Consider the following 8,263-nt stretch of genomic DNA (forward strand, 5'->3'; position numbering starts at 1 on the left):
ATATCCACTAAGGTAGCACTGGGAGAACTACTACGATTGTGCCCCGGTTGAGCTGGGCTAAGCACCTCAGTAGAGAAAGCTAAAACTGACTGTCATGATAGGGCGAGAGCTGGTCGCTGTTCGGGAGGTTTCGAGTCCCTAAAGACTTATGCCGCTTAGAGCGAGGAGTCGGCTTTGTCCGGCCTAGGCGTGTATAGCACCCCGAACTCGGTCTTCCGAACACTAGGGGCTTCACCAAAATTTAAAATTATAGAATTCTCTGGCTAAGTGAGAGTGATAACGCATTATAGTCCGATTGCCTTGTTTGTTGTGCTGAGCACCTCCCTCGGAGGACCCAAGAATGGGAAAAAGAGTGCTCAGGTTTATCCCGAACACCCCAGCACTCGTGGCATGGGGGCAGAAGCCGATGACTCGCCATCTCTCAGACTCGATAAACGGCCGCATAGAAGGTAATATTTTAAATTAAAACAAGCGTTGCATAGCGCATATGAACAAGTTTTTAGCGCACGGGATAAAACGAACAAGTTCACTCAAATATTACATGTTTGGAACATTCGTCCTCCACAAGGCAGGCGCCCTTCAGGACACCCTCATAATACATCCCGGGGTGGCGATGCTCCTTGCCTTGCGGTGGCCCGTCCTTCACAAGCTTCTTCGCATTCATCTTGCCATAGTACACTTTAGCACGGGCAAGCGCCCTACGGGCACCTTCGATGCAGACGGAGCGCTTGACGACTTCAAGCCATGGACAGGCATCCACCAGCCCAAAGTAGCTCCCAGGCAGGGCCTCTCCAGACCACAACCGAACTATAAGGCCCTTCATGGCCTGTTCGGCCACCTTATGGAGCTCGACCAGTTGCTTCAGCTGGTCGCTCAAGGGCACCGAGTGTCCGGCCTCAGCATACTGAGACCAGAACACCTTCTCTGTCGAGCTGCCCTCCTCGGCCCGGTAGAAGGCGGTGGCATCTGACACGCTACGGGGCAAATCTGCGAATGCTCCTGGAGAGCTCCGGATTCGGGTAAGTAACAAGTAATTCACTTTCACGTGCTTGCTTTGCATAAAGAATGCCTTACCCGCCGCTATCCTCTTCATCGCTTCAACTTCCTGGAGGGCTTTCTGGGCTTCGACCTTGACAGACTTGGCACTTTCAAGGGCCGCCGCGAGCTCGGACTCTCGCGTCTTTGAGTCAAGCTCCAAACTCTCATGTTTTTTCATCAGAACCTGGAGCTCTTGCTGCACCTCGCCAACCCACGCCTCATGTTTCTCCCGCTCGGTGCGCTCTGTGGCCGCCTTCTTTTCGGCCTCGGAAAGCGCTTGCTTAAGGGTCGCCACCTCAGTCGTGGCCCCTAGGACACCAATAGCGATCCTGCCATTTTTTGCAAATGCATCTTTTTAAATATACTCCAGAAGGTATTACTTACCTTATTTTTCCTCGAGCTCCTTTTTAGCAAGGCCGAGCTCTTGCTCGGATTGCTCGAGGCTCTGCTTCAGCGCATCCACCTCCGCTGTCAGTGCGGCAGAGGCCAGCAACGAAGCCTGCATACGCATATTGACTTAATTATGTTAGACTCCTGCGAATGTTGTTAGATCCTCTATTCGGCCTTTCTTTCCGAACGCCAAACAGAGCATCAGGGGCTATTGTCTATGCGGTAATATTTTCACATATTTTTCACATACCTCAAAGCCTGTTAGCAGGCTGGAACAGGCTTCAGTCAGCCCACTTTTGGCGGACTGAACCTTCTGGATCACCGCACTCATAATAGTGCGCTGCTCCTCGTCGATGGAGGCGTCGTTAAGCACCTCCAGCAAATTATCCGATGCCTCCGGTTGGATGGAGGTCACCGGCGTCGTAGGCTTGCCCTTCTTACTAGGGGGCCTCCTGCCGGACTCCGTAACCATTGAAGGTTCCGGTGCGGTGTCCGGCCCAGGGCCGGACTTGGAGCCCTTGGGTTTTTTTCCCCTTTGCGCCTGGAGTCCGAGAGGTCGCCTTGCGGTGCCTCCAGGACCACCTCCTCCTGGCTTGGAACCTTTTGGGGCAACACCTCGGCATCGTCCATAGGGCGGGGGGAGGTAGCGGTCGGAAGTGAAAAACTATTCATATCCGACGAATCCAGGGAGCCGCTCGATGATACGTCGAGCCAGGCTTTGGGCGGACTGCATAATTATAATCGGCGTCAGGAGAAGCTGTGCAATAAAGGAGCGCCATGAGTCACTCGGTATCCGAATACTTACGATTTTGCCAGGGGCTTGGCCTTGAGCGGCCACTCCTCTTCGCCGTCGTCGGCGTTGGTGGAGTAGTCCGTAGGGAGGGTCCTCTCTTTATTGGGCCCTCCGGCCTCCCCAGTTGGGCGGCCTTCCTTTTCTTTTCTCCCCCTACTGGGGAAGAGACCTCTCTTTCCTCCTCCTCGTCTTCGTGGGAGGAGTGCGCCTCGGAGTCATCGGACGATGAGTCCGACTCCACTGGGCGTCGGGAACTCTTCCGGGTTCCCGTGGCCTTCTTCTTGGCCTTCTTCTCCGGCACCACGTAAGGTGCCGGAACCAGCGGCTCCGCCAAGCGGGCGTCCGCTGGGTCTTCGGGAAAAGGAGCCGGACAGTTGATCTGTTCGGCCGTCCTCTGCCACTCCTATCAAAGGCATGGAGGCTTAGATCCCACATAGAGTCAAACTATGAAAGACAAATATCCTGTAAGAGGTAAAAACAGCTTACCGCGTTGGCTTGACGCTGCGCGCTGAATCCACGATCCTCGGTAGCGGATGCGGGAGCCTCGGCGCCCTTGAATAGCACCTTCCAGGCATCTTCGTATGTTGTGTCGAAGAGCCTGCTCAGAGTTCGGTGCTGGGCCGGGTTGAACTCCCACAAGCTGAAATCCCGTCGTTGGCACGGGAGGATCCGGCGGATGAGCATGACCTGGACTACGTTAACAAGTTTGAGCTTCTTGCTCACCAGGTTTTAGACGCATGTTTGGAGTCCGGTCAGCTCTTCTTTTTTACCCCACAGTAGGCCCTTCTCTTTCCAGGAGGTGAGCCGCGTAGGGATTCTGGATCGGAACTCGGGGGCTGCGACCCATTCACGGTCACGCGGCTCGGTGATGTAGAACCACCCCGATTGCCACCCCTTTATGGTCTCCACGAAGGAGCCCTTGATCCATAGGACGTTGGGCATCTTGCCCACCATGGCACCTCCGCACTCCGCCTGGCGGCCGCCCACTACCTTCGGCTTGACATTGAAGGTCTTCAGCCATAGGCCGAAGTGGGGCTGGATGCAGAGGAAGGCCTCGAACACGATGATGAACGCCAAGATGTTGAGGATGAAGTTCGGGGCCAGATCGTGGAAGTCCAGGCCGTAGTAGAACATGAGTCCCCAGACAAATGGGTGGAGAGGGAAGCCTAGTCCGCGGAGGAAATGGGTGAGGAACACCACCCTCTCATGGGGCCTAGGGGTGGGGATGAGCTGCCCCTCATCTGGGAGCCGGTGCGCGATGTCGTCAGACAAGTATCCGGCTTTCCTCAGCTTCTTGATGTGTCCCTCCATAACGGAGGAGACCATCCACTTGCCTCCCGCTCCAGACATGGTTGGAGAAGGTTGAGGTGGGGAATGCGGACTTGGGCGCTGGAGCTTGAGTGCGCGAAAATGGATGAGCAAAGGAGGAAGAAGGTGTGGATGGGAAGGCGGATCCTTATCCCCTTATATGGGCAGACGAAACTATGCGTCCCCACCAGCCTGGTAAAACTCGCTTATCTCCCAAGCGCCGTAATCAATGGCGCGGTTGGGTTACCCATGCCCGTATTGATGAGAATCCCGGGATAAGGGAACACGATCTCTGCTTCAACAAGACGTGCCAAGGAAACCGCCTCACAAAATGCGCTGAGGTGGGACAGTAAAAATGGTTCAAATAAAGGCTTGGCTGTGGCGTGATGACACGCTACGAAATACGTCAGCAGATTAGATTTGTGTAAATATTATTCTCTCTACGACAGTATGTGGAACTTATTTTGCAGAGCCGGACACTATCCTTGTGTTCAAAATCTTCTATGAAGTATTCGGAGGAGGAACCCGCCTTGCAATGCCGAAGACAATCTGCGCGCCGGACTCGTCGTCATTGAAGCCTGGTCCAGGGGCTACTGAGGGAGTCCTGGATTAGGGGGTGTCCGGATAACCGGACTATAAACCTTTGGCTGGACTCTCGGACTATTAAGATACAAGATTGAAGACTTCGTCCCGTGTCCGGATGGGAATTTCCTTGGCGTGGAAGGCAAGCTTGGCAATACGGATATGTAGATCTCCTCCCATTGTAACCGACTCTATGTAACCCTAGCCCTCTCCGGTGTCTATATAAACCGGAGGGTTTTAGTCCATAGGACGAACAACAATCATACCATAGGCTAGCTTCTAGGGTTTAGCCTCTTTGATCTCGTGGTAGATCTACTCTTGTACTACCCATATCATCAATATTAATCAAGCAGGAGTAGGGTTTACCTCCATCGAGAGGGCCCGAACCTGGGTAAAAACATTGTGTCCCTTGTCTCCTGTTACCATCCGCCTAGATGCACAGTTCGGGACCCCCTACCCGAGATCCGTCGGTTTTGACACCGACAGTCACCAAAGGGAACTTCTGCTCCCATTACACACTGGTGAGAACATGATCCAACTTCTCATATGTTGGATTTGGCAATGTGTTGGCCCAAGTGAATTTTCTCCAGAAAGCTCGATCTCCCTGAGATCCATGCTTTCAATGATTGTGTTAAACATAAACGACCATCTGCCATCAAAGTTATCATTATTCTTTTCGTCATGTCACCTTATAATGTTAAAATCACCTCCAACGAGTATTGGGAGCCATTCATCTCCGCAAATACGAACTAGGTCAACCAGAAAATCTTGTTTTAGCTCAGGCTGCGCGGCTCCATACACCGCCACCAGTGCCCATTGGAAACCATCAACCTTTGATCTGACTTGAATCTTCACCGCAAATTCTCCCGTAACAACATTCCGAACCTCCAACGTTTCACACTCCACCCCAAGTAAAATCCCACCGAATCTTCCTCTTGCGGGTAATCAATGCCAATCAAAATCAACTCCTCCCGATAAGGTGCCAAGAAACTGAGAGGTAAAATTATCTCTACCAATTTCAGAGAGGGCGATGAAATTTAACTTGTGTTCTATAGATGCATCCGCCAGAAACCTTCTTTTAGCCAAGTCAGTCAGGCCTCTGCTATTCCAAAAGATTCCTTTCATATCTCATCATGAATTTTTTAGCAGACTAGATCCTAGCACTTTTGTGCATAGCCGAGGCCGGATAAATCTTCCGGTTCCACTTGCGCTTAGGCTTGTTTTGCTCATCAACTCGGTCCATACAATCGAGCTTAGTGAACTTACATGCCTCTGGATCGACGTGAGTTGAACCCCTAGGAGAAACAAAACTCTCGTCCTCCTCTGTCTCGGCAGGTGAGGGTGCAAGATCGTGACAAAAACTATCAAGAACCCTAACACCCAATGCATCTATTTCCGAGTCATTTAATTGTTTAACAACCGCTAAGTTCCGAATCATCTCTATAGCTCGCTCCGCCTCAAGATCAAGTATGTCATTAACAGATTTAGCAATTTCTTTTCCATTACTACCTAGTGAAACTCCCAACTCATTTGCATTATTCATAATCTCGTCCTCGGAAAAATGCAAAATGGAATTAGAAGTATCGACTAACATACCTGTAGTGACTTCAATGTCACGAAGCTTGGCCGCCCGCATGGCGCGCCCCAGCTGCAGATCATCAATGTCAGGCTGATCATGGAGACGGCTACTCATCCATCGACCCTCAGACATGGGATCCGGGATCCCTCCGAAGGCGACGATCTCGTCCCACGTAGGCCCACTCGGGGTAAGGCCTCCTGCCCGGCCCCCAACTGGACCTAAACTCGACCGAGCTAGTCGGGCTATGGCCGCCTGCCATCAGCCCTACCGGAGAAGCCGCACCCGCCTCCACGGGCGTGGGTGCCGAAGACCCCCTCGGGGTCAAGCGCAGGCTGCAACCGGGAATCCTCGACCGATGCACACCCACGTCAGATGAAAGGCCTCCAGGCGAGGCCACCCTCCTCGCCAAAGACCTCCACACCGATGTCTCCTCGGGGGCGGGCACCGACATAGGGCTACGCGGGGTGGTGGGGCTGGACACCCGAGTCGGTATGTGTGCAGTCAGAAGTAACCTATCACCAGACATCAGCGGCGGTAGCTCATGTTCTACCGGACCATCTATCTCAACTCTGTTACTCCATAGACGACTAGGAGCCGAAGATGCCCCAAAGGAACCAAAGCGTAATGTGTTCACCAGTGTCATAGATGAATCAGTCCCCCTAGCCGACTTCTCTACGTTATCAGACTGCGAAGCGGGCCCCTTGGCCGCCTCCCGAGGTGTATGGTCTGCACCCATATCCTGATTCCCCGGTGCCCCATCCCCCTTAGTCGTGTCCATGTCCTATTCCCCATCAACCTCTTGGAACATAGATGTATCCTCAAGCTCAATATCTAGGTCATACATGATCCCGGCATGAGTCCACTTGACCACATCTGGCACGAACTCGATATTAGTCACACTGACACATAATCTCACTACACCATGTGCACGGGTGAAAGGCATGTCAACCTGCTCAGTCTTGCCAATAAGAGATCCCAAACTCCATGTGACCAGGAAATTATTCAGAGGCTTAGGAGGTGCACCTAAGAAACGGACCCATATCTGATATAAAGGTGTTCCCTGTGGCTCCTTTTGTTTCCACTCATCGAACTCCATGATGATGCTAGTACTCGACACTCTACACATACCGAATTTTAGAATATGGTGCCGATCCTCTCTAGTGGGAAACTCCACCATGTAAGTCTGCTCCTCGAGCCTCATAAGGTTCCACTGAAATCTGCCTGGTGCAAGCTCTCTCTGATGTTGCACAATCTGTGCCTCAGACAGGACTCCTTTGTCACCCTCACAATACCGGGAAAAGAACTGTCCGGGGGCTACGTGGTCTGGCCTACATCTGGAGATTCGAAAAACATCAACTCTTGACAACATACTCCATAGATATTAACCACCAGCTTTGGTCCCAGAAGAAGCGGACACTCTCCAGATGTATGCTTTGGCTTAAGACAATTATCACACAGGTCCGAGGTACACTCAGCAGAAAAATGTCCAGGTTCACCACACCGGTAACAAGGCACTTTTTCTTTCTTACGCGCCAATTTGGACGCTCATTCACCCTCGGACTTCTCAGACCCCTTGTCTTCATTAGCATCCCGAGGTTTAGACACCACATGTTTAACCTCGGGAGCAGTCACATTCGCCAAAGCTCGAACCGTGTCCAGCGCAGCCCCTGACAAAGCCGACACCTAAGGAGCAGCCGCTCGCTCAATCATCATCTCGGGCGCCACCATAAGTGGTGCGGCCACCGTGGGTGTGGCATTGGACGGCGTCGCCGGACGCCCCCTCGACGAAGTTACCGGACGGTCCTTGGAAAGCTCGACCGTTCCCACCGTAACCGACCCAAGCATAGCCGCGGCCACTGCTGGTAGACGACGATCCCCGATGATGGCCGGTTCCATAAGCATCATATCTGTCATCCTCCCACTACCTGCGAGGAGGATTCTGGTATCCATCATTGTTGTCGTACTGAGGTCTTCCGAAACCATCATCTTGGCCCTACCCACCTCCCTGCCATCGCGGTTCCTTGACGGGCCGACCCCCTGCCCTGCAGCCGTGCTTGGGTGTGTGGAAACACTTAAGAAAGCCTTAACTTCTGCACCTATTGTTCACCGACCTGATTGGAACTTGCCTTTTGAAATTATGTGTGATGCTAGTGATTATGATGTTGGTGTTGTCCTAGGACAAAGAGTTGATAAGAAATTAAATGTTATACATTATGCTAGCAAAACTCTAGACAGTGCACAAAGAAATTATGCCACTACTAAAAAATAATTTTTAGCAATTGTGTTTGCTTGTGATAAATTCATCTCTTCCATTGTTGATTCCAAAGTAATTGTTCACACTGATCATGTTGCTATTAAATATCTTATGGTAAAAAAGATTCTAAACCTAGACTCATTAGGTGGGTTCTCTTGCTACAAGTATTTGACTTACATATCACTGATAGGAAAGAAGTTGATAACCCTGTAGCTGATAACTTGTCTAGGTTAGAAAATATTCTTGATGATCCACTACCTATTTGATGATAGTTTTCCTGATGAACAACTAGCTGTGATAAATGCTTCTCATAACACTC

This window comes from Triticum dicoccoides, chromosome 5A, assembly GCF_002162155.2.
Source record: "Triticum dicoccoides isolate Atlit2015 ecotype Zavitan chromosome 5A, WEW_v2.0, whole genome shotgun sequence".
Classification (NCBI taxonomy): Eukaryota; Viridiplantae; Streptophyta; class Magnoliopsida; order Poales; family Poaceae; genus Triticum; species Triticum dicoccoides.